Source organism: Alosa pseudoharengus, unplaced genomic scaffold (genome assembly GCF_046254945.1).
Source record: "Alosa pseudoharengus isolate Yale_2024_CS ecotype anadromous, Long Island Sound unplaced genomic scaffold, YU_APseudo_1.1 YU_APseudo_1.1_scf_1, whole genome shotgun sequence".
NCBI lineage: Eukaryota > Metazoa > Chordata > Actinopteri > Clupeiformes > Clupeidae > Alosa > Alosa pseudoharengus.
In genome coordinates, this window is record NW_027468564.1 from 158,420 (window position 1) to 185,660 (window position 27,241).

At 41.4% G+C, this 27,241-nt stretch overlaps 2 long non-coding RNA genes across 2 annotated transcripts; both read left to right on the forward strand.

The window, feature by feature from the left end:
* The first annotated feature begins 621 nt into the window (after positions 1-621).
* On the forward strand, positions 622-3,289 carry LOC143121560 (uncharacterized). The gene is made up of 3 exons (XR_012986518.1): positions 622-654; positions 2,059-2,124; positions 2,670-3,289. It is a non-coding gene; the product is annotated as an uncharacterized LOC143121560 (long non-coding RNA).
* A 7,158-nt stretch (positions 3,290-10,447) lies between these two features.
* On the forward strand, positions 10,448-15,437 carry LOC143119705 (uncharacterized). The gene is made up of 3 exons (XR_012986314.1): positions 10,448-12,596; positions 12,784-13,945; positions 14,129-15,437. It is a non-coding gene; the product is annotated as an uncharacterized LOC143119705 (long non-coding RNA).
* Positions 15,438-27,241: the final 11,804 nt, after the last annotated feature.

Genomic DNA, 27,241 nt, shown 5'->3' on the forward strand with positions numbered 1-27,241 from the left:
CACAAGGCGACAAACAGTTTCGTTGCACGCTACCTGGTCTAAATTATTATTTTCTGGAGGTTATATGCCTTTGTCAAACGGCCTTTTGCACAAGAGTATTTTTGAGGGGTAAATTAAATGTATAACGTTTTTATCTCTGACAACCAATGCCATGACTATTATGAGGTGTCTTGTTTGGGTTTAGATCATGGCTTTAGATATGGGACTAGATGTATATTTTGGTGTAACAGTCTTGAATGCAATGCCATACAGTCCTGTATGATTAGTAGTTTGTGTGTATTCAATGAAAATATGCATGTTTTATAATGAAACATATCTATGAGTTATGAGGCTGTCAGTAAATTTTGAAGGCATAATATACAGATTTCCTCCTGGCTTAATACAGAATGTGGCAGGTCCTGCATGCCTTTTAGGTAGCTAATTTGCTAGTTTCAATTTAACAATTCTGCTAGTTTTTATGTTAACTGAATGTTTCAAGCATGTTTATGTATACATTGGAAGAGTTTATTGGTGGATTTTAAGAATGGTTACAAGCCAAACCACATGTTTGTAAGTTTAAAGTACATTAAGTTAAGTTTGTAACTTTTCATAACCTATATATATATATATTAAATGTTTTCCAGATTTTGGATTGCTTTTTGACCTATAGTAAAGGTAAGTGCTAAAAGTTTCAGGGCTTTTATGTTGCATACTATCACATAAACAGTACAACTTCTAGGGGAATGTGAGTGAAGCTAAGCGGAACGACATTCATCTGGCTAGGGTCAGGTTAGTGTGGGCTACCCTTGCACATGAAATCAGAGAAGCAAAATTGTAGGTTGTGGAGAGATGCTGTAGCACAAATTGATACATTTGGCACTGTTCTGTTTAAGGATGTAAGCGAAATGGTGTTACTAAGCCACCAATATTCAATGTTCATGTTCAGGAACAGCACTATCTTATCAAAACAGTGAGGTGGAACAGGTTGACACCTGAATGTTTTTATTTTTTTTATTTTGTTTGTTTATTTTTAGGTTAGCATTTTGATAAATGTTAGATATGAAATATTGTACATTGAGATAGCAAAATCTAGAGTACTTCTACTGAAACTACTTGTGCGGTAGCAGAACTTGCAGAGCAGCCTAATTTGACACAGCACTGGCTCTTTGGCATTGCCACCAATGTCAACGACAGTTCAAGGCTGTGTGAGGTGACTGTAATTTGCACTTGTGACATAGTTGACAAGTGATTCGACACCTTGTTTTTCAATTATTTAAAATGTTTGAACATCTGGTCAGTGTTTTGCAGACTATGTAAGTAGTAATTATTGTGTGTAGGATTTTATTGTGAAACATATTAAACATCTGATGCTAAGCTTTATCTGAGAAAAGATTAGTATTTTTTGCTTTCAATTGTTGTTTTTAATTGTTGTATAGTTGAACTTTTGAATGTACTTAGTTTAAATTAAGTAGAAGAAGACTATGTCTTAAGTTGAGAATTTAGAGTCCTTATGATGTAAATATGTACATTGTTATTGCCTGTTCAACCAGGCTTGTGCAAAATTCAGAATTGAATTGAGAATGACTCCTAAATTCCAATTCAATTCTTGAATTTGAATTGAACTTGAATTGAGGTCAAAAACAGGATGTAGAATTACAATTTGAATTAAAGGAAGTAGAATTGAAATTCAAATAAATTCATATGCAGAATTTAAGGGTAGTGTTTAACAATGAAGTTTCACAATATATGTCATACATGATCGCAACAAACACACAACTTATAATTGAAAACAGTAACCAATTACATTTCCAAACTAACCTTCCCAAAACTGAATGTATGTGAGATTCAATACATTTGTCCTGTTGTTTGTTGCCATGAATTGAATTCCACTTCCTGTCATTCCAATTCAAATTGAACATCCTGTGGGGTGGGGCCAATTCAATTCAAATTCCAATTCATTAATTGAATGTAGGCCAATTCTAAAATTTGGAATTGTGCACAAGCCTGCGTTCAACAGAACTGAAAATATTTCAGTGTAACTGTATGAGATTTCTGATGTGTTTTCTGTGTGATTTGCAGATGCCGTGTCCTAGCAAGCGGTCCAAGGCGGCCAAGAAGAGACAGGCTGACTTGAGGTCTACTGAGGTCGGGCTGTTGAGCTTAACTGTCCTGATGTATTATGAGTGTGTGTTTAATAGGAAGCATGTAATGTTGAGCACATTTTATGTTTCTCCCAATTCTTATTTACAGTAGTTTGTATGTTTGCTTGAAATGCCGCTTACATTTTGAATGTATTTGATTTTAATGAAGGATGTGCTGCATGTCTAATTTAAAGGAGAAATCCAGCGAGTTCTTACATAGATCTACGTTTCTCAAGGTGACCAAGTATTGTCGGTACAAAAAATGAAATTTTTTTTACCGGTAGCTGCTGGTTGTAGCAACTCGAGCTAGGAAAAACTAATTGTTTTGATTTTGTTTCATAACAACAGTACTCAGTGACCCATGAGAAACGGAGATCTATATGAAAACTCGCCATATTTCCTTTTAAGAAGTTGCTGAATATTTATGATCTAAATATATACATTACTGTTTTGAAAGTATGTATATATTAGTTGCTTTAATGATGAAATTATTAAAGAAGTATGATATGTTAGACTTGGTAACCTTATGATGGGTTTTCTGTGTTACAGGTGCCGAGCAAGAGGTCCCCGGTGGCGCAGGTTGACTTGGTCTCCTGTGACGAGGTCGGGCGTCCTCGTAAAAAAGCCCACACACAGTCTTCGGACGCTATACAGTCTTCGGACTGCCAGTTACAATGCCAGTTACAATGCCAGTTACAATGCCAGTTACAGTCTTCGGACGCAATACAAGCAAACTCTACCAACTCTCAAACAAACTCTACCAACTCTCTGAATATGTGCCATGACTCTGTTGTAAACTCATTGTCAAGTAATGTGAAAGAAAATAATGCTACTGATTGTTGTTCTTTTAATGAATCTGTTGACTTCCCAGAGAGATCTGTGCTGATGGGGTCCTTTCATCAAGGCGATTCACGTTTTGGAAATGTGCGTAACAAGCAGTGTGGTGCCATCAGTTTGACTGCTGTTTTGAAGTCCAAGATGAAGAACGTGTGGCGTTGGGAAACTCGAGATCTTGATGATGTTTTGGTTAAGGGAACTGTTCTTTACAGGTCAATGAGTGCACAGGGTAAAATAAGAGACCAAGGAAGGGGTTACATTGCTGTGTCTGAATTGCCTAGACAATATGAAGTGTGGAATTGTGATTTCTCAATAAACTTTGCTGATTCTTACACTGGATTTATTCAGGTTGATGACTATGACAATGCTTTACGTGATGTTGCCATGCCTTTTGATGTAGCACTGCAGCGGGCGCTGTTTAGCAATGATGCTTGTTTGTTAACCATTTGTGCCAACACATGTGCTGTAGTGAATGCAGGAGCAAGGTTTGCGTTTGTTGATTCACACGCTAACAGAAACGTCAACCAGAAAGGTGAAAGGACAAGTTGTGTTGCATACTTCAGCTCTATACACTCCCTGGTCACATATGTTTACGACTTTGCACGATCTTTTGGCATAAGCACACCAAGGTTTGAGGTAACTGGAGTCACAGTAATTAATGCCGATGCCCAGATGGACGATTCATCCAGCTGTTCAACGAGCTCTGCAAGTTGCCATCCACTCTACAGCGATGTGAAGCGTAAGCATAAAGTGTGCGAACGAGTTGTAAGTGGGTCATCTACAGTTGCAGCTAATTTCACAAGTGGCACAGAATGTTCACAGACCATACCAGACACAAATGCTTGTTCTAATGTAAAGAGTAGACCACTCTACAGTGACGTTTTGAGACAAGTTCCCAGTAAAGGTGTTAAGCAAAACAAAATTGCAACAGACGATGTAATTCTTATTGATGCAGGTGCTCACGAACAGTCTTTTCAACCTTTGAACTGTGATGTGCAGGCAACTGATGTCATTATAAGTAATGTAAGAGTTCCCAAACATGCTTTTAAACCTTTAACTCGTCAGGACCAGGATGCACTGTGTACATGTTTAGAGCTTCAAAATGGAAATGTTGATGTAGGCCTAATGGCAACAACCGATATTGATGACATGGGATGTCCCTGTAAGATAAAAAGTATAAAACCTGATGGGAATTGCTTTTACCGCAGCCTAGCCTTTAGCATTTGCCACAATGAAGACAAGCATTTGAAAATAAGACGGGCTGTCGTGCAACACCTTCAGAGAAACGGCACCAAATTTGAAACATATCTGAGGGATGAATACACATCTGTGGAGGATTATGTGACTAAATCAAGGATATATTACTGTGGTTCATGGGCAAAAGAAATTGATATTTTTGCTGCTGCTGACTTGTTGCAAACAACTATCTTTACTTTCAATGATGGAAGATGGAATATGCACAGACCTGCAGACTCACAGACATGTAGAGAGAATTGCGTTTATTTAAATCACACTGGCAATCATTATGAGGTTGTAACATGTGTTCAACACAAAGATACAAGACGTTGCACAGGAACATGCCAGCCTGTAAAGATTGATGACAAGTTGAGGTCAACACGAAAAAGAAAGTTGAACAATGAATCAGAAAATGTGAAAGCAAAGAAGGAGCGCCGTCGATACGATGACAATGATTACAGAGAGAGAAAGCTTGCATATTCTCGAAATAAATATATGTCTGATTCTGAATATAAGAAATTGAAGTGTGACTACTTTAAAATGAGATATAGGAAAAGTGCTTCCTTTCAAGCAATGGTGCGCACGTATTCTCGAGTCAAATATAAGACAAATGAGACCTTTCAGACTTGTGTCCGTGATTACTCCAAAGCCAAATATAAGACAAACGGGCCATTCCAGAATCTTGTCCGTGACTACAGTCATACAAAATACAAGAAAAACATTGGATTCCAGAACAAAATTAAAGATCATAATAAGAGGAAGTATCAAGAAAATGAAAACATCCGTGTAAATAAAATCAAAAAAGGTCGTGAGAATTATTCAACATGGCAGAAGAAACAGGGAGACATTGATTTGGCTATTGATCATTTTCGTCAGGAGGTCAGTCGTGGTCCTGAATATGTATGCTCAGTCTGTCATCGTTTACTCTTCAGGAAGCAGGTGGTTGAGTGTAAAAGACATTGCTATGAAAGCAAAGGAGCAGAAGTGGCTGCATTGGCTAACAGATGCATAACATTGCAATATTTACACGCGTGTGATGTTGAATGTGAACAGAAATGTCATTTGTCTAATAGTCCATCAAGCAAATTATGGATTTGCCATACATGTCATCATAAAATACTCGGAGGAAAACTTCCCGAAGAGAGTGTTACCAACAACATGCATTTGGATGATATTCCAGCAGAACTTAAATGTCTTAACTCTTTGGAACAACATCTCATTGCACGTCACATTCCCTTCATGAAGCTGTTGTGTTTGCCTCGAGGCCGCCAGAGAGCTTGCCATGGTCCTTGCGTCTCTGTTCCTGTTAATAACGCAAATGTGACAAATATACTCCCAAGAAATGAATGTGATGACAAGATGATAAGAGTAAAACTGAAACGCAAGTTGACATATAAAGGTCATTACGAGTACATGTATGTGCACACTGATCGTGTCAGAAATGCACTGAGGTATTTGATGGCAAACAATAAATGGTACGGTGATGTGACTATGAATGATGAATGGGTAAACTCTCTGAATGGCACTGACCAGCATGAGGAAAGTACCAAACAGGAAACACCTGCTAACAGTGATGATGACAATGTTCCTGAAGAGCAAGCAGAGGAAGATGTGACTTATATCAAAGACCAGAATGGGCTTTTGTCAGATACATCATTACAACCTGTCGATCTGGGTTCAGAGATCATTGATCAGAATTTTCAGGACATACTTAATGTGGCACCAGGTGAAGGTAACAGTCCAGTGAGGTTGTTGTCCGATAAAACCAACGAGGCAAAATGTTTTCCTGTTTTGTATCCATCTGGTGGACCTACATTCCATGATAAAAGAGAGTCCAAAATAACTCTGTCACGGTACCTGAATACACGCATTCTGAATGCAGATGGGCGTTTTGCACAGAACACAGACTTCATTTTTTACGCACAATACATATCAGAGGTGCATCAAGTTGTATCTGGTGTATCAGTGGCATTACGCAAAGGTGGCGGCAACTCCTCTCTGAAAGATGCATCACCAGACATGTTTTTGAACTCAGAGTCGTTGGGTAAAATATTGCGCAATGACGAAGGATACAAGTTCTTACGAGGAATTCGTGGCACACCTCCATACTGGATGTCAGTTCAGAAAGATTTATTTGCCATGATAAGACAACTCTCCATACCCACATTCTTTGCATCTTTTAGCTCTGCAGATTTGAGGTGGCCTGAAATGCTGAACTCTATGCTAAGAATAGAAGGTAAACAAACGTCTGTTGACGATCTTGACTGGTCTGACAAATGTGGACTCATACGTCGAAACCCTGTGACAGCGGCAAGAATGTTTGATCACAGATGGCATTGCTTTCTCCGTGATGTAATCATGTCGCCAGCAGAACCCATAGGGAAAATAAAGGACTACTTTTATCGTGTTGAATTTCAACAACGTGGTTCTCCTCATGTCCACTGTCTTTTTTGGGTTGAAAATGCTCCCAAGATTGATAAAGAGAATGATGATGAAGTGGCACAGTTCATAGATACATACATCACTTGTGAAATTCCACCAGAAACAGATGCAGAGCTTTACGAGGTTGTGAGCAGCGTACAGAGGCACAGCACAAGACACTCTAAGACTTGCCGCAAGAAAAACACAGTGTGCAGGTTTAACTTCCCACGGCCACCATCAAGCTGTACTTTCATCACAAGAGGCGGTAACTGTGAGGACTTGAATGGCAATGATGACAATAAAAGTGCGAGTGCCATAATAAAGAATGTTAAAACTGCGTTGACCATGCCTGACATGAATTTTGATACAGCCGATGCATTTTTTGAGTCTCTTGGGATAGATCAAGGTTTGTTTGAAAAGGCGTACAACATATGTTCCAAAAAGAAAAGCATTGTCCTGAAACGAAATCCTGGAGACATTTGGGTGAACCAGTACAACAAAGACTTACTCCGTGCTTGGCAAGGCAATATGGATATCCAGTATGTCACAGATGCCTTTTCAGTTGTGGTCTACATACTGTCATACATCACAAAAGCAGAACAAGAAATGGGTTTGCTCTTACAACGTGCCCAAGACGAGTCAATGAATGGCAACCTTGATGCAAAAGCAGCATTCAAACAGCTTGGAAGTGTATACCTACACAACAGAGAAGTTTCAGCCCAAGAGGCAGTGTATCGATTAACACACATGCACTTGAAAGAATGCTCTCGTGACGTACAGTTCATTCCAGTTGGTGATAATCCTGTTAGGATGAGTTTACCTCTGCATGTACTTCAAAATAAAGCTCAATTCCAACAGTGTAATGACGAAAGCAGCATTTGGATGACCAATGTGATTGAGAGGTATAAGAGCAGACCCCAGAATGAACAATTTGAGGATTTATGCCTGGCCAGTTTTTGTTCTGAATACAGAGTTCTATCAAAGTCACAGGTTCCGACTGAAAAAGATTCACATGACATTATACAGCTCAATAACAACTGTGGCTTTGTGAAACGAAGGACCCGAACTGAACCTGCTGTCGTGAGGTATCCCAGATTTTCTCCCACAAAAAACCCTGAAAAGTACTTCCATTCGTTGCTGCAACTGTTTCTGCCTTACTATGAAGATTGTCACCTCAAACCGCCCCAGTTTGATACATATGAGCATTTCTATAAAAATGGTGCAGTGAAATGTGGCGTTGATGTTCAAAGAGTGCAGTTGATTGTGGATACCAACAAAGCTTTATTTGAAAAAGAAAGTGATGAGATTGACAGAGCTAAACAGTTGCTGGAAGACAATATTGATTTAGAAGATGCCTGGGCTCAAATATGTCCTGAAACAGAAAGGGAGCGTCTTCGTTGTTTGGATCTGATGAAAGAAAAGGTTGCAGATGATGAAGGTGATGATGATGACAAACTCATTCCTGACCTGACAGCAAACCCACAGACTACATGCACTTTGGAAACAAATCACGTGTCAATGCCCAGACAGGATGCATTGCATTTATTGCGATCATTAAATGAAGAACAGTCTGCCATATTCTATGCTGTTCGTAAGTGGTGTTTGCAGAAAGTGTTTGGCCAAAATCCTGAACCGTTGCGATTATTCATTACTGGTGGAGCAGGAACGGGGAAAAGCCATTTAATCAAAGCGATACATTACGAATCTACCAGGCTGTTGTCACAGATTGCTGAAAATCCTGAGGACCTCACTGTGCTTCTAACAGCACCTACAGGAGTGGCTGCATATAACATTGGTGCTGCAACAATTCACAATACATTCTCCATTGGTGCAAATGTCAAACTGCCATATCAACCACTAGGTGATGAGAAAGTCAATTCTTTGCGAACCAAAATGGGAAGCTTGCAAATTCTGATCATTGATGAAGTGTCCATGGTCGACCACCGTCTTTTGGCCTACATTCATGGTAGACTGCGTCAAATCAAGCAGACTGGTGATTATTCCTTGTTTGCAAAAGTTTCCCTGATTTGTGTGGGTGATTTTTTTCAACTCAAGCCTGTGAAAGGCACGCCTCTTTTTGCTGAAAACAAAGGAGCCAACCTGTGGGACAACAACTTTGAGGTTGCAGAACTGACTAAAGTTGTTAGACAAGAAAATGCAGCATTTGCGGAAATGCTTAATCGTCTCAGAGTCCGTAAAAAGAATGAACCTCTCACCGACCGTGATGTTCTCACATTGAGGCAGCGTGAAACTGGTGAGGAATCTAATGACATTCATGTGTATGCTACAAATGCAGAGGTTGATGAATATAACGTGAAGAGACTGCAAGAGATCTGCCCAGACGCAATCACCATACGTGCTCAAGACTTTGTCCGAAATCCCAAAACTGGAAGAATGGAACGGAAAGTTGGCTTTCACACAAAAGTTTTCAACTCTTGCTTGCCTAAATGTGTTTCGTTGGGTGTTGGAGCAAGGGTCATGTTGAAGAAAAACATAGATGTGTCTGATGGCCTTGTCAACGGAGCATGTGGCACAGTTGTGGAAATCATTCAAAGTCAACAAGACGATGACATGCCTTCAGCTATCCATGTGGAGTTTGAAGACCCTAATGTAGGAAAGATCCAGAGGTCAAAAGCAAAAAGGGTTTCCGAATGTTCAACGATAGTGGAAGTGCAAGAGGAACAAGTGGCTAATAATGGTGGTGTACGAAGGCAACTGCCGATTAGCCTGGCCTGGTCAGTAACTGTACATAAATGTCAAGGGCTTACTGTTGAAAGGGCTGTTGTATCACTCAAGAAGATCTTTGCTCCAGGGCAAGCATACGTTGCGTTGAGTCGCGTGAGAACTCTCGGTGGGCTGATAATTGAGGACTTCAAAGAATCTGCCATATTTTGTGATAACAAAGTAGATTCGGCTATGAAAAGCTTGCCTAAGTTTAACTTTGGAATGTCTGTTTCATCCAACATGAACCCTGTGTGCACAGTAGCACTTCACAATGTACAGAGTTTGAATGCTCACATTCAGGATGTTCAATCCCATAAAGCCCTCATGAATGCTGACTGTATTTGCTTAACAGAGACGTGGCTCAATGTAGACACTGATGAAGAGCCACAACTTCCAGGATACGTCTTCAAACACAATCCGAGGGGAAACTGTTACGATGATTCCGAGCCAGCCTTTGCAGCGCTGAAACAACAACAAAGAGGTGGAGTTGGTGTGTATTGTTCAGAAAACATTGATGTGCAGGTGTCAATTCCAGAAAGATGCAATTTGGAATGTCTGTATTTTGAAATACCTCATGCAAATTTGACTGCTGCTGTGTTGTACAGGCCCAGCTCTTATAAGATTGACATGTTTCGAGAGCAGTTTTTACAGGTCATCTTTGAACTTGAGAAACATCCAGGGAGAAAGCTCATCATGGGAGACTTCAATGAGGACATATTCGTATCTTCTACAATTCTCAAGTTACTGGAACGGCATGGATACAATCAGCACGTACAAGCAGCTACAACTGAAAAAGGTACATTAATAGATCATGTTTACACTAAAGGCACAGAACATGTTGTTGTTGAAGTTGTGCAGACATACTACAGTTTTCATGAAGCCATACTGATCTCACTGTTGTAATAATGTTATCTGTGATTAATGATATTTGTCTTTGAATAGGTAAGTATTTATATTCTGGTTATGATGTCATTATGAGTTTACTCCATAGTCCGTCCACTGAGCGGGGTTATGATGGGTGGGTGGGTGGTGGCAAGGAGAGAGCATACACTGGACGGCACCTTGCAGGGCATGGGAGGGGTATAGGGGCCATTTTCCAAAAGAAGTTGCAAATAACGGTAAATATATACAGATGAATGTGTAAATATCAGAAAACAATACAGTTGATTTATTATCTATTTTTGTTTTAAGTCAGTGGATCGGTCCTTAATTGTCTAAAGCATTTTAGGCTATTTCTTGTTAATGTTGGTCGAATTGTTTCATTTTGGTTGTATCACACCACCATTATACCAAGTTATGTGTAATGCTTTAAATGCTAACAAGAATCCAAATTAAAGTTATAATTAATGGACAGACATAGTGTATTGAATGTTTATATCTTTACCGTTATTGTAAACCTTAACATTATCAGTGAATTACAGTTAAGACAATAACAGTCAAGGACAATAAACACAGCTGTTGAATTTTAGTCCAGTAAAATAAAAATCAGCCATATTATTTTACACAGATATTACAGTCAGTTGAAGACTGGTATTATTATTGCAACACTGAGTTGAAGGAAAACAATACCATAAATCTTCATTGAAGTGAAAGAATAAATTGTGTATGAATGAATTGTCTCGAGATTGTGTAAGAATGCTGAAAACAAACAAAGAACACAAATCTTAAAAGTGCAACTTCTTTTGGAAAATGGCCCCTATACAGGGAACTTTTTTGTTCAACATTCATGAATTATGGAATTATACCAAGTGGACAGTCATGCAATTGCTGTTTATCATGCTTATCGAAGGTGTCCAAATCACCACCAATTTGCAGCTAACTCACAGTTTTCAACACATACAGTAGTGTGACACAAAAAGTGTTTTGCTTCACCCTTATTGTGATATATGCTTTGACACAGTAAAGTCATGATACTATATGTACAAGATCACTTAAATAGTGCTGATTACAGACAATTTCTGTCATTTACTGTGGAATCAGTTCTGTTGCCTTTAAGATAACACAGGTCAAAGGCCCAGCCTACATCTCGCTGCAACACCACTATTTCTTGGAAAAGGGCAGGATCTCCAAGGACATTCTGTTTGGTGGAGTTGCCACCAGCACCAGGGCAGTTGAAGGACATGAAAGCCATGGACAGTAATGCAATCTGCTGAGAGAAGCATGTGTGTAAATGAGTCAAATTCAAGGACACATTCAGAAGAATACTATTTGGATTAATAAAAAAAGACAGCAACAGCAGCCATTATTCCTGTGTGGGACTAAACGGCTGTTCTACCGAGACTGACAGGTGCATCTTAGCAATGTGTACTGTATATCTTTCATACCAATTGAACTGAACACCTTACCATTTTTGTTTGAGTGATGAAAATGCATGTTAGAAGATATTTACATATTTAGCACTGTCCACTTGGTATGCAGTTCTGTAAACAGGGTCTAATACACATGATTACACAATTTAGTATTACAAAATTCTAAATTGCATTGTAAAAGTAGTTAAAATATGCATGAGTTGATCATTTCAAATGTGTTACAATATATTGACAGACTTTAGATAATAATTTTGTTTATGTAAAAATGTTTTGACATGAATAATTCAGAGAAGAAAGTTTGTTTTTGTTTCTAAGTTTTAGATTGGGTGAGGACAATTCAGTTGGCTACTTAATCAACCCAGAACAATTCTCAGCCATTAGTCCTGTACAACTACTTGAAATAAGACATATTTAATGGTTTAAGTTTTAATTTTTCTGCCTGTGTGATATGTTAATTGTTTTTCATTCGGGCATGATTTTGTATTAGGCTGTCCTTTTGTGTTCTGTTCTTTTGTGTGGGACTGATTTGTTTTAGCTGCGACTGTACTATAAGTATTTTTTTATCACACCAAGGACTGTAATTTAGATGGTGTGTAACATGTTACTTTACTTGTTGATACATTGAATGAACTATTTTTATTTTGTTTTGTTTTGTTATGTTATGACCAATTATTGTGAAGTATGTTTTGGCATGGATAATTACAAAGAAGGAAAAATAGTTATTGATATTATATCAGAAAAGTTACTTATGCTCTATGAATTTCATTTTATAATGGCATATGGAATCTGTTCACTAACACATTGCTAAATTTCACTGCTGGATCTGTACAATTAACCACCACAAAACAATGGACTGAATATGGAGTCTTTGTAAGACGAAACTGAATCAACCACTACAGAGGTTTGGAGTTGGAAATGCTGTCATGCTCTTCTGACATATTAACATTATGTGAGTACCCATTATATTATATATATGACTGTACATTTTTTTCAAAGACAGGCATCCTAATTCTGATTCATGCACTTTTGACAGGATGTAAACTTTAAGAAAAAGACATGTTGGTTTATTTACCTGTGTAACAATAGCATGTAGACTTTTATTGTAAATGTACATCTGCTGTCAAATGACCATACAGAAAATGTTGGCCAAGGCCCAGCAACGTAGCCTTTCGAGTGACCTGCACCAGACACAGGGCATGCTGAGGATCACGGACATCCTCCAGCAAGGCAGCCTTCCGAGTGACTTACACCAGTCCTGCTGCAGATCACGAACATCCACCAACAACGCAGCCTTCGGAGTGACCTGCACCAGACACAGGGTCTGTTGAGGATCACATACATCCGCCAGCCTCACAGCCTTCTGAGTGACCTGCACCAGTCCTGCTGCAGACCATGGACATCTGCCAGCAAAGCAGCCTTCTGAGTGACCTGCACCAGTCCTGTTGTGGATCACGGACATCCGCCAACTACGCAGCCTTCCGAGTGACCTGCACCAGTCTTGCTGCGGATCATGGACATCCGCCTGCAACATAGTCTTCCCAATGAACTGCACCAGTCACAGAGCCTGCTGCGGATGACTGACATCTGCCAGTCATGCAGCCTTCCGAGTGACCTGCACTAGTCCTGCTGCTGATCACGGACATCCACCAGTTACGCAGCCTTCTGAGTGACTTGCACCAGACACAGGGCCTGTTGAGGATCACATACATCCGCCCGCGTCACAGTCTTCTGAGTGACTTGCACCAGCCTTGCAGCCTTCCGAGTGACCTGCACCAGTCTTGTTGCGTATCACGGACATCCACCAGCAACGTAGCCTTCCCAATAAACAGCATCGGTCACATCTTCCAGCCATGCAGCCTTCCGAGTGACCTGCACCAGACACGGGGCCTGATGAGGATCACGGACATCCTCCAGGAACGCAGCCTTGTGAGTGACCTGCACCAGTCTTGCTGCGGATCATGGACATCCGCCTGCAACATAGTCTTCCCAATGAACTGCACCAGTCACAGAGCCTGCTGCGGATGACAGACATCTGCCAGCCATGCAGCCTTCCGAGTGACCTGCACCAGTCCTGCTGCGGATCACGGACATCCGCCAGCAACGCAGCCTTCCGAGTGACCTGCACCAGTCTTGTTGCGTATCACGGACATCCACCAGCAACGTAGCCTTCCCAATAAACAGCATTGGTCACATCTTCCAGCCATGCAGCCTTCCGAGTGACCTGCACCAGACACGGGGCCTGCTGAGGATCACAGACATCCTCCAGGAACACAGCCTATCAAGATCTTATCAAGTTATGTGAGTATCTGTGCTTTTCTTTCTCCAAAAGATGCAATCTAAATGTTTATGCATATTTTAGTAGGATGTAGCCTACATTGTATACACTGTTAATGAATAGACATTTTGCTTTCTTAAACCTGTAGAACAAAATAATGTATACTTTTATTGTAAATGAACATCTGCTCTAAAATTACCTTACAGATAATGTTTGCCCAGTTTCAAAGAATATACCTTCTGACATGTTTCAAAGCTGTGGTGTGGCCACTGCCACAGGTATGCACAGAACTGGTCCATACGTCTGTTCCATGGGACACACCAATAGTTAGGACTGTTGAGGCTCATGGACATTCACAAGCCACACAGCCTATCGAACCACCTGTACCAGACGGAGAGCCTGCTGAGACTCATCTACCTTTTCGCTTGGTGGTTGTGGTGGTGCAGACGGACTTGTACTTGTCAGAGTGCCTGTTGAAGTTCATGGACCCTCACCGGCCTTGTCACATGCTGAGGCTCGTAGCTGATCTTGACAATCTACAACAGCACTACAGGACAGCATTACAAAGGGCAATGAGTTGTACATGTGGCCATCTACTGACTAAGGGCTGACAAGCCCGGTTAAGAACATTGACTTTGTGCTGTAGATTATTAGCATTATGTTCATATCACATAGTCATATTTATTCATATCACATAGCCTTATTTATTCTTCTTATAAAGTAACTGCTAATACACTGCACATATTTATATCTAATTTATATTATTATAAACCACCTTCTGTAAACAAACTGCATACTACTGTCTACACTGCACTATATTTCTTGCCTTGCCTATGCCCCACCTTTCTATACTTTGTATATATCATTGCACTTTTCTGCATTTTTGCACTTCTGGTTAGACGCAAACTGCATTTTGTTGGCTTTGTACTTCTACTCTGCACAATGACAATAACGTTGAATCTAATCTAATTACCATTTAGTAATACAAGGGAAATAGAAGTAATTGGGGATTTAATGACTTCATGTTTTTTCTCAGTTTTATTGTTTACTATTTTGGACATCTTTGCTTTTTGTTCCATCATTGTTTTATGTGGCGCTTTATTGAATACAATAATTCTAAATAAATGTCATACTATCATACTATATCCAGGAGGTTCGTTTTCAGGGTATTTGTTTGCATAACATCATGCAATTTATACCTCTTCAATTGGAACACTTTTGTTAAATTGTTAATAATGTTTTGATAACAAACCAGAATAATTCAGTAATTATGTTAAGATGTTTATACTGTATATTAAGCATAGAAAAGATGTGATGATGTATATCACACAACAAAAATGTGTAAAGATTGTTTTGTCTACCACAGAGTTGTAGCAGATTATCAATTACTGCAGTAATGACTTTTAGCATAATCATCTTTATACCATAAATAACCTGAAAGTTAACAGACTAGCCACACTCAGGGATTAACTAACCTAAATGTGAGATTGTAAGATTGTAAAAAAAATACTAGGTATGCTATAATCAAATTGTAATTAATAAAGTACAAATGTTTTTGGCCTTTGATTACTCGGTGAATTTGTAAATGAATGAACTTAAACATGTGAAGTTTTGCATCGTTATACATAAACTATCATCAAACTAAATTGCATTGAAATCAAACGGTGGCATGTGTCAGCCAAAGGACCTTTTTCAATAGCCAGTAAGGTTTAAATCCAAACACATGAAGACTTACAAGCCAAAATGCATTTTTGATAATTGCAGTGCCCCCTATAGGTCAAAGATCACCACATTTCTTGAGCCTCCGGCCTTTAGTTTTGATACATGAAAGGGTTGCTAAGATATGAATATATCCTGTATGGCAGCTTCGCTGCCAATTTTGATTCGCTGTGTTGGGCAAACAGTTCTGAATATGGCTTCAAAAATCAAGACATATGTAATGGTCAGTCTGAAGATTGTCTGTGCGAACTTTGTGACAAACAGACTAAATCTGTGACCAGTGAAAATGTTTTTGCGTTTTGCACAAAATCCAAGATGGTGGCAAGATCAGTTATGTTGAGGTCACAAATTGGTATGTTTTGGCCCTAGGAACTCCAACAGCATTAAGAGACACTACTAGTATGTTTTAATTCCAAACACATCAGCAGTTACAAGCTAAAATGTATTTTTCTAATTGCAGTGACATGTATAGGGCAGAGGTCACCAAATTTCTTGAGTGTCCTCCATATGGGTTCATAGGTCCATTTTTTGAAGTTTGGTTTTGATACATGAGAAGGTTTGATACATGCGAAGATATGAGCTCACTTCATTTTTGGCAGCTTCGCAACGGATTTTGATGGGCTGTGTTGGGTGAACACTTGTGAATATGGCTTCAAAAATCAAGAGAGTCTGAAGATGATCAAGATGGCAGCAATGTTGAGGTCACAAGTTGGTATGTGTTAGGAGCTCCCAGAGTATTAACATATATTCCTATATAACACATCAAGAGTTACAACACATTTTTACTAACTGCAGTGCCCCCTAGAGGACAAAGGTCACCAAATTTGTTGAGCGTCTTCATTATGCAGTCAAAAGTCCATGTACTACGTTTGGTTTTGATACATGAAACCGTTGCTGAGATATGAGTTCGATATGAATTACAAGCCTAAACGTCCCTTAGAAATCAAAGGTCCCCAAATTTCTTGAGTGTCCTCCTAATGGGGTCATGAGTCCATGTTTCAAGTTTGGTTATGATACATGCAAGGGTTGCTGAGATATGAGTTCACTTCCTGTTTGGTGGCTTCGCCACTGATTTCGATTGGCTGTTACGGGCAAATGCTTTTGTCAATTGTTCCAGAAAGTAATGCATTGATAAGGCAGGGTCTACAGATGGCCTGTGCCATTTTTTTGTGAAGATCAGATGAAATTTGTGACCTGTGAAAACGTTTTAGTTTTTTTTTATTAAATCCAATATGGCGGCCAAATCAATTATGATGACATCACAAGTTGGCCTGGGTTGGCCTAAGGACATCCAACAGTACTACTAGACACCACTAGTATGTTTTAATTCCAAACACATCAACAGCTACATGCCAAAATGCATTTTTGCTAATTACAAGGCCCCTACAGGTCAAAGGTCAACAGATTTTTTGAGTGTCCTTCTGATGGGGTTATGAGTCCAAATACTAAGTTTGGTTATGATAGATGAAATGGTTGCTGAGATATGAGCTCATATCCTGTTTGGCGGCTTCGCCGCCAATTCCGATTGGCTGCCGTGGCCAAACGCTTTTGAATTTGGAAAATCTGTTCAATAACTTTTGTTCGGCTTGGTCTGAAGATCATATGTGCTAAGTTTTGTGAAAATCGTACAAACTATGTGAGGCATGAAACTTTTAAAGTTTTTGACAAAATTTAAAATGGCAGAAAATCCATCATGGCATAAATTCACGTCATAAGGTGTGTTGAACTTGGCTTGGTTCAAGGATTACATCGGTACCTCATTTTGACAATCAGGTCAACGGGTCAAAAGTTACGTCCGTGAACACACGTCCAAATTTGCCCTGTTGGTGGCGCTAGAGCAATCGAGGTGCCAACATGAAACTTGCTGAAATTAATTATTGGACTGTCCCCCATCAGTGTGCCAAATTGTACAACTTTTTACCAGACAGGTCTATGGGCTGCCATTGATTTCCATTGCAGAATAATATACATCAGCAACTACAGGCCAAAATGCATTTTTGCCAATTACAGAGCCCCCTAAAGGTCAATGGTCACCAAATTTCTTGAGCGTCCTCCCGATGGGGTCATGAGTCCATCTTTCAAGTTTGGTTATGATACATGCAAGGGTTGCTGAGATATGAGTTTACTTCCTGTTTGGCGGCTTCGCCACAGATTTCGATTGGCTGTTATGGGCGAACGCTTCTGTCAATTGTTCCAGAAAGCAATGCACTGATAAGGCATGGTCTGAAGATGGTCTCTGCCAATTTTGGTGAGGATCCGCTGAAATTTGTGACCTGCGAAAACTTGTACGTGTTTTTGATTAAATCCAATATGGCGGCCGAATCAATTATGATGACATCACAAGTTGGCTTGAGTCGGCCTAAGGATCTCCAACAGTATTAACAGACACCACTAGTACGTTTTAATTCTAAGCACAACTGCAGCTACAGGCCAAAAGGCATGTTTCTTAATTACAGCGCCCCCTAGAGGTCAAAGGGCACCAGATTTCTTGAGCGTCCCCCTGATTGGGTCCCGAGTACATGTACTAAGTTTGGTTATGACAGATGAATGGGTTGCTGAGATATGAGCTCACTTCCTGTTTGGCGGCTTCGCCACAAACTTCGATTGGCTGTTACGCGCGAACGGTTTTAGTTCCGAAGACAAAAAGCAATGCATTAATGAGGCATGGTCGGAAGATCATGTGTGTCAAGTTTGGTGACGATCGGACAAAATTTGTGACCTGTGAAAGATTAGTTTCACTTTCACTAAAATCCAATATGGCGGAAAATCCATCATGGCGGAAAATGACGTCATAGGATGCGTTGAACTCGGCTTGGTCCAAGGATTCCAAAGATAACTCATTTTTCAAAATCGAGCCAACGGGTCAGAAGTTACGGGCGTGAAAGCATGTCCAACTTTGGCCTGTTGGTGGCGCTAGAGCGCTCAGGTTGCGGACTTGAAATTTGGTGAAATTAATCATGGGGCACGGCCTAATTAGTGTGCCAAATTTCACAACTTTTCACCAGACGGTTCTATGGGCTGCCATAGACTTCAATGGCAGAGGATTTATAATAATAAGAAAACTAAGAAACACAATGGGTGCCTTCGCAGCTTCGCTGCTTGGCCCCCAATAAATATAGCTGCAAGCAGCAATGAGGGGGCCAAGCAGGCAGTTCAGCAGTCCAGAAGTCCAGATTTGCCATGCATCTCAATGCCATGGCATCAGGCATATAGCATTAAGCAGTCACAACAAGTTCCATGTCAAACAACCCAAGATTGGCTGAGTTACAAGGTCAAGTTTCACATCAAAACATAACTGATTTTGTGTGGCTGAACCAGGGCTGAGTGTCGCCGCCCCCTAAACCAGCCAACTCACCGCTGCAATCGCCCCTGCCCGTCCCACCCTGCCCCACCCATGCACGCAATCATTAGAATTAATTGAATGGAACTTGCTGTATCAGTTTCACATCAAAAATAAAAGATCGATTGAGATATGATCGATCATGCTTGCTGTGATTTCAATGCCCCATAGAGGTCAAAGGTCACCAAATTATTTGTGCATCATCAGGATGAACCAGACGGTTCTATGGGCTGCCATTGACCTCCATTGCAGAATAATGCAGCAACTACAGGCCAAAATACATTTTTGCCATTTACAGAGCCCCCTAGAAGTCAAAGGTCACCAAATTTCTTGAGCGTCCCCCTCATTGGGTCCTGAGTCCATGGACTAAGTTTGGTTATGATAGATGAATGGGTTGCTGAGATATGAGCTCACTTGCTGTTTGGCGGCTTCGCCCCAAATTTCGATTGGCTGTTACAGGCGAACGCTTCTGTCAATTGTTCCAGAAAAAAATACACTGATAAGGAATGGTCTGAAGATGGTCTCTGCCAATTTTGGTGAGGATCAGCTGAAATTTGTGACATGCGAATATTTATTCATGTTTTTGATTAAATCCAATATGGCGGCCGAATCAATTACGATGACATCACAAGTTGGCTTGGGTCGGCCTAAGGACTTCCAACAGTATTACCAGACACCACTAGTGCGTTTTAATTCTAAGCACAACAGCAGCTACAGGCCAAAATGCATTTTCACTAATTACAGCGCCCCCTAGAGGTCAAAGGTCACCAGATTTCTTGAGTGACCTACAGATGGGGATATAAGTCCATGTACTAAGTTTGGTTATGACAGATGAAAGGGTTGCTGAGATATGAGCTCACTTCCTGTTTGGCGGCTTCGCTGCATATTTCATTTGGCTGTTACGGGAAAACGGTTTTAGTTCCGAAGATGAAAATCGATAACTTTTGTGCGGCTTGGTCTGAAGATGTTATGTGCTAAGTTTCGTGAAAATCGGACAAACTATGTGAGGCGTGAAACTTTTTAAAGGTTTTTGACAAAATCCAAAATGGCGGAAAATCCATCATGGCGGAAATTGACGTCATAGAGTGCGTTGAACTCGGCTTGGTCCAAGGATTCCAACGATACCACATTTTTGACAATCGGGCAAACGGGTCAAAAGTTACGTGCGTGAACGCACATCCAACTTTGGCCTGTTGGTGGCGCTAGAGGGTTCGACAGGGAGGCATGAAACTTGGTGAAATAAAATATTGGAGTGTCCCCAATCAGTGTGCCAAATTTCACAACTTTTTACCAGACGGTTCTATGGGCTGCCATAGACTCCAATGGCAGAGGAAAGATGTTAAATAATAATAATAAATATAGCTGCAAGCAGCAATGTGGGGGCCAAGCAGACAGTTCAGCAGTCCAGATTTGGCATGAAACTCAATGCCGTGGCATCAGGCATATAGCATCAAGCAGTCACAGCAAGTTCCATGTCAAACAACCCAAGAATGGCTGAGTTACAAGGTCAAGTTTCACATCAAAACATAACTGATTTTGTGGGGCTGAACCAGGGCTGAGTGTCGCCGCCCCCTCACCCAGCCAACCCACCGCCACTGCCCGTCCCACCCCGCCCCACCCTTGCACGCACGCATTAGAATGAACCTTATTGAACTCGCTGTCATCAGTTTCACATCAAAAATAAAAGATCGATTGAGATATGATCATGCTTGCTGTAATTTCAATGCCCCCATAGAGGTCAAAGGTCACCAACTTATTTGTGCATCATCAGGATGAACCAGACGGTTCTATGGGCTGCCATTGACCTCCATTGCAGAATAATGCAGCAACTACAGGCCAAAATACATTTTTGCCAATTACAGAGACCCCTAGAGGTCAAAGGTCACCAAATTTCTTGAGCGTCCTCCTGGTGGGTCCTGAGGGCCATGTACTAAGTTTGGTTTTGATACATGAAAGCATTGCTGAGATATGAGCTCACTTCCTGTTTGGCGGCTTCGCCGCAAATTTCGGTTGGTTGTTACAGGCAAACGCTTCTGTCAATTGTTCCAGAAAAAAATACACTGATAAGGCATTGTCTGAAGATGGTCTCTGCCAATTTTGGTGAGGATCCGCTGAAATTTGTGACTTGCGAATACTTATTCATGTTTTTGATTAAATTCAATATGGCGACCAAATCAATTACGATGACATCACAAGTTGGCTTGGGTCGGCCTAAGGACCTTCCACAGTATTGTCAGACACCACTAGTGTGTTTTAATTCTAAGCACAACAGCAGCTGCAGGCCAATAGGCATATTACTTAATTACAGCGCCCCCTAGAGGTCAAAGGTCACCAGATTTTTTGAGTGCCCTACTGATTGGGATATAAGTCCATGTACTAAGTTTGGTTATGACAGATGAAAGGGTTGCTGAGATATGAGCTCACTTCCTGTTTGGCGGCTTCGCCGCATATTTCGTTTGGCTGTTACGGGAAAACGGTTTTAGTTCCGAAGATGAAAATCGATAACTTTTGTGCGGATTGGTCTGAAGATGTTATGTGCTAAGTTTCGTGAAAATCGGACAAACTATGTGAGGCGTGAAACTTTTTAAAGGTTTTTGACAAAATCCAAAATGGCGGAAAATCCATCATGGCGGAAATTGACGTCATAGAGTGCGTTGAACTCGGCTTGGTCCAAGGATTCCAACGATACCACATTTTTGACAATCGGGCAAACGGGTCAAAAGTTATGTGCGTGAACGCACGTCCAACTTTGGCCTGTTGGTGGCGCTAGAGGGTTCGACAGGGAGGCATGAAACTTGGTGAAATAAAATATTGGCGTGTCCCCAATCAGTGTGCCAAATTTCACAACTTTTTACCAGACGGTTCTATGGGCTGCCATAGACTCCAATGGCAGAGGAAAGATGTTAAATAATAATAATAATAAGAATTCATAGAATCACTAAGGGTTGCCCTGCAGCTTCGCTGCTTGGCCCCCAAATATAGCTGCAAGCAGCAATGTGGGGGCCAAGCAGGCAGTTCAGCAGTCCAGCAGTCCAGATTTGGCATGAAACTCAATGCCGTGGCATTAGGCATATAGCAGTAAGCAGACACAGCAAGTTCTATGCAAAACAACCCAAGATTGGCTGAGTTACAAGGTCAAGTTTCACATCAAAACATAACTGATTTTGTGGGGCTGAACCAGGGCTGAGTGTCGCCGCCCCCTCCCCCAGCCAGCCCACCGCCGCAACCGCCCCTGCCCGTCCCACCCTGCCCCACTCTTGCACGCACGCTTTAGAATTAACTGGATGGAACTCGCTGTCATCAGTTTCACATCAAAAATAAAAGATCGATTGAGATATTATCATGCTTGCTGTGATTTCAATGCCCCCATAGAGGTCAAAGGTCACCAAATTATTTGTGCATCACCAGGATGAACCAGACGGTTCTATGGGCTGGCATTGACCTGCATTGCAGAATAATGCAGCAACTACAGGCCAAAATACATTTTTGCCAATTACAGAGCCCTCTAGAGGTCAAAGGTCACCAAATTTCTTGAGCGTCCCCCCTCATTGGGTCCTGAGTCCATGGACTAAGTTTGGTTATGATAGATGAATGGGTTGCTGAGATATGAGCTCACATCCTGTTTGGCGGCTTCGCCGCAAATTTCGATTGGCTGTTACGCGCGAACGGTTTTAGGTCCGAAGACAAAAAGCAATGCATTAATGAGGCATGGTCTGTAGATGATATCTGTGAAGTTTGGTGTCGATCGGACAAAATTTGTGACCTCTGATACGTTTTAAGTGATTTTGATGAAATCCAAAATGGCGGAAAATCCGTCATGGCGGAAATTGACGTCATAGGGTGCGTTGAACTCGGCTTGGTAGAAGGATTCCAACGATACCTCATTTTTGACAATTGGCCATACGGCTCAAAAGTTACGTACGTGAACGCACGTCCAACTTTGGCCTATTGGTGGCGCTAGAGTGCTTGAGGTGCCATCATGAAACTTGGTGACTTTAATCATGGGACTGTCCCTAATCATCAGGTATATAGCATTAAGCAGAAACAGCAAGTTCCATGCCAAACAACCCAAGATTGGCTAAGTTACAAGGTTATTTCCTGTTTGGCGGCTTCGCCACCAATTTCGATTGGCTGTTACGGGCGAATGCTTTTGTCAATCGTTCCATAAAATTAAACACTGATAAGGCCTGGTCTGAAGATTGTCTGTGCCAATTTTGGTGAAAATCAGATGAAATTTGTGACCTGTGAACATTTTTTAGTGTTTTTGATTAAATCCAATATGGCGGCCGAATCAATTATGTTGACATCACAAGTTGGCCTGGGTCAGCCTGAGGACATCCAAAAGTACTACCACACACCACTAGTATGTTTTAATTCCAAACACATCAACAGCTACAGGCCAAAATGCATTTTCGCTAATTACAGCGCCCCCTAGAGGTCAAAGGTCACCAGATTTTTTGAGTGCCCTACTGAAGGGGTTATAAGTCCATGTAGTAAGTTTGGTTATGACAGATGAAAGGGTTGCTGAGATATGAGCTCACTTCCTGTTTGGCGGCTTCGCCGCATATTTCGTTTGGCTGTTACGGGAAAACGGTTTTAGTTCCGAAGATGAAAATCGATAACTTTTGTGCGGCTTGGTCTGAAGATGTTACGTGCTAAGTTTCGTGAAAATCGGACAAACTATGTGAGGCGTGAAACTTTTTAAAGGTTTTTGACAAAATCCAAAATGGCGGAAAATCCATCATGGCGGAAATTGACGTCATAGAGTGCGTTGAACTCGGCTTGGTCCAAGGATTCCAACGATACCACATTTTTGACAATCGGGCAAACGGGTCAAAAGTTACGTGCGTGAACGCACATCCAACTTTGGCCTGTTGGTGGCGCTAGAGGGTTCGACAGGGAGGCATGAAACTTGGTGAAATAAAATATTGGAGTGTCCCCAATCAGTGTGCCAAATTTCACAACTTTTTACCAGACGGTTCTATGGGCTGCCATAGACTCCCATGGCAGAGGAAAGATGTTAAATAATAATAATAATAGTAAGAATTCATAGAAACACTAAGGGTTGCCCTGCAGCTTCGCTGCTTGGCCCCCAAATATAGCTGCAAGCAGCAATGTGGGGGCCAAGCAGGCAGTTGAGCAGGCCAGATTTGCCATGTAACTCAATGCCGTTGCATCAGGCATATAAAATTAAGCAGTCACAGCAAGTTCCATGTAAAACAACCCAAGATTGGCTGAGTTACAAGGTCAAGTTTCACATCAAAACATAACTGATTTTGTGTGGCTGAACCAGGGCTGAGTGTCGCCGCCCCCTCACCCAGCCAACTCACCGCCACAATCGCCCCTGCCCGTCCCACCCTGCCCCACCCATGCACGCACGCATTAGAATTAATTGAACGGAACTCGCTGTATCAGTTTCACATCAAAAATAAAAGATCGATTGAGATATGATCATGCTTGCTGTGATTTCAATGCCCCAATAGAGGTCAAAGGTCACCAAATTATTTGTGCATCATCAGGATGAACCAGACGGTTCTATGGGCTGCCATTGACCTCCATTGCAGAATAATGCAGCAACTACAGGCCAAAATACATTTTTGCCAATTACAGAGCCCCCTAGAGGTCAAAGGTCACCAAATTTCTTGATCGTCCTCCTGGTGGGTCCTGAGGACCATGTACTAAGTTTGGTTTTGATACATGAAAGCGTTGCTGAGATATGAGCTCACTTCCTGTTTGGCGGCTTCGCCGCAAATTTCGATTGGCTGTTACAGGCGAACGCTTCTGTCAATTGTTCCAGAAAAAAATACACTGATAAGGCATGGTCTGAAGATGGTCTCTGCCAATTTTGGTGTGGATCAGCTGAAATTTGTGACTTGCGAATAATTATTCATGTTTTTGATTAAATCCAATATGGCGACCAAATCAATTACGATGACATCACAAGTTGGCTTGGGTCGGCCTAAGGACCTTCCACAGTATTGTCAGACACCACTAGTGCGTTTTAATTCTAAGCACAACAGCAGCTACAGGCCAATAGGCATATTTCTTAATTACAGCGCCCCCTAGAGGTCAAAGGTCACCAGATTTTTTGAGTGCCCTACTGATGGGGTTATAAGTCCATGTACTAAGTTTGGTTATGACAGATGAAAGGGTTGCTGAGATATGAGCTCACTTCCTGTTTGGCGGCTTCGCCGCATATTTCGTTTGGCTGTTCCGGGAAAACGGTTTTAGTTCCGAAGATGAAAATCGATAACTTTTGTGCGGCTTGGTCTGAAGATGTTATGTGCTAAGTTTCGTGAAAATCGGACAAACTATGTGAGGCGTGAAACTTTTTAAAGGTTTTTGACAAAATCCAAAATGGCGGAAAATCCATCATGGCGGAAATTGACGTCATAGAGTGCGTTGACCTCGGCTTGGTCCAAGGATTCCAACGATACCACATTTTTGACAATCGGGCAAACGGGTCAAAAGTTACGTGCGTGAACGCACGTCCAACTTTGGCCTGTTGGTGGCGCTAGAGGGTTCAACAGGGAGGCATAAAACTTGGTGAAATAAAATATTGGTGAGTCCCCAATCAGTGTGCCAAATTTCACAACTTTTCACCAGACGGTTCTATGGGCTGCCATAGACTCCAATGGCAGAGGAAAGATGTTAAATAATAAATATAGCTGCAAGCAGCAATGAGGGGGCCAAGCAGGCAGTTCAGCAGTCCAGAAGTCCAGATTTGCCATGCAACTCAATGCCGTGGCATCAGGCATATAGCATTAAGCAGTCACAACAAGTTCCATGTCAAACAACCCAAGATTGGCTGAGTTATAAGGTCAAGTTTCACATCAAAACATAACTGATTTTGTGTGGCTGAACCAGGCCTGAGTGTCGCCGCCCCCTCAACCAGCCAACCCACCGCTGCAATCGCCCCTGCCCGCCCCTGCCCGTCCCACCCCGCCCCACCCTTGCACGCACGCATTAGAATTAACTGGATGGAACTCGATGTCAACAGTTTCACATCAAAAATAAAAGTTCGATTGAGATATGATCATGCTTGCTGTGATTTCAATGCCCCGATAGAGGTCAAAGGTCACCAAATTATTTGTGCATCATCAGGATGAACCAGATGGTTCTATGGGCTGCCATTGACTAAGAATAATGCAGCAACTACAGGCCAAAATACATTTTTGCCAATTACAGAGCCCCCTAGAGGTCAAAGGTCACCAAATTTCTTGAGCGTCCTCCTGGTGGGTCCAGAGGACCATGTACTAAGTTTGGTTTTGATACATGAAAGCGTTGCTGAGATATGAGCTCACTTCCTGTTTGGCGGCTTCGCCGCAAATTTCAATTGGCTGTTACAGGCAAACGCTTTGGTCAATTGTTCCAGAAAAAAATACACTGATAAGGCATGGTCTGAGGATGGTCTCTGCCAATTTTGGTGAGGATCAGCTGAAATTTGTGACTTGCGAATACTTACTCATGTTTTTGATTAAATCCAATATGGCGACCAAATCAATTATGATGACATCACAAGTTGGCTTGGGTCGGCCTAAGGACCTTCCACAGTATTGTCAGACACCACTAGTGCGTTTTAATTCTAAGCACAACAGCAGCTACAGGCCAATAGGCATATTTCTTAAGTACAGCGCCCCCTAGAGGTCAAAGGTCACCAGATTTTTTGAGTGCCCTACTGATGGGGTTATAAGTCCATGTACTAAGTTTGGTTATGACAGATGAAAGGGTTGCTGAGATATGAGCTCACTTCCTGTTTGGCGGCTTCGCCGCATATTTCATTTGGCTGTTACGGGAAAACGGTTTTAGTTCCGAAGATGAAAATCGATAACTTTTGTGCGGCTTGGTCTGAAGATGTTATGTGCTAAGTTTCGTGAAAATCGGACAAACTATGTGAGGCGTGAAACTTTTTAAAGGTTTTTGACAAAATCCAAAATGGCGGAAAATCCATCATGGCGGAAATTGACATCATAGAGTGCGTTGAACTCGGCTTGGTCCAAGGATTCCAACGATACCACATTTTTGACAATCGGGCAAACGGGTCAAAAGTTACGTGCGTGAACGCACGTCCAACTTTAGCCTGTTGGTGGCGCTAGAGGGTTCGACAAGGAGGCATGAAACTTGGTGAAATAAATTTTTGGTGTGTCCCCAATCATTGTGCCAAATTTCACAACTTTTGACCAGACGGTTCTATGGGCTGCCATAGACTCCAATGGCAGAGGAAAGATGTTAAATAATAATAAGAAAACTAACAAACACT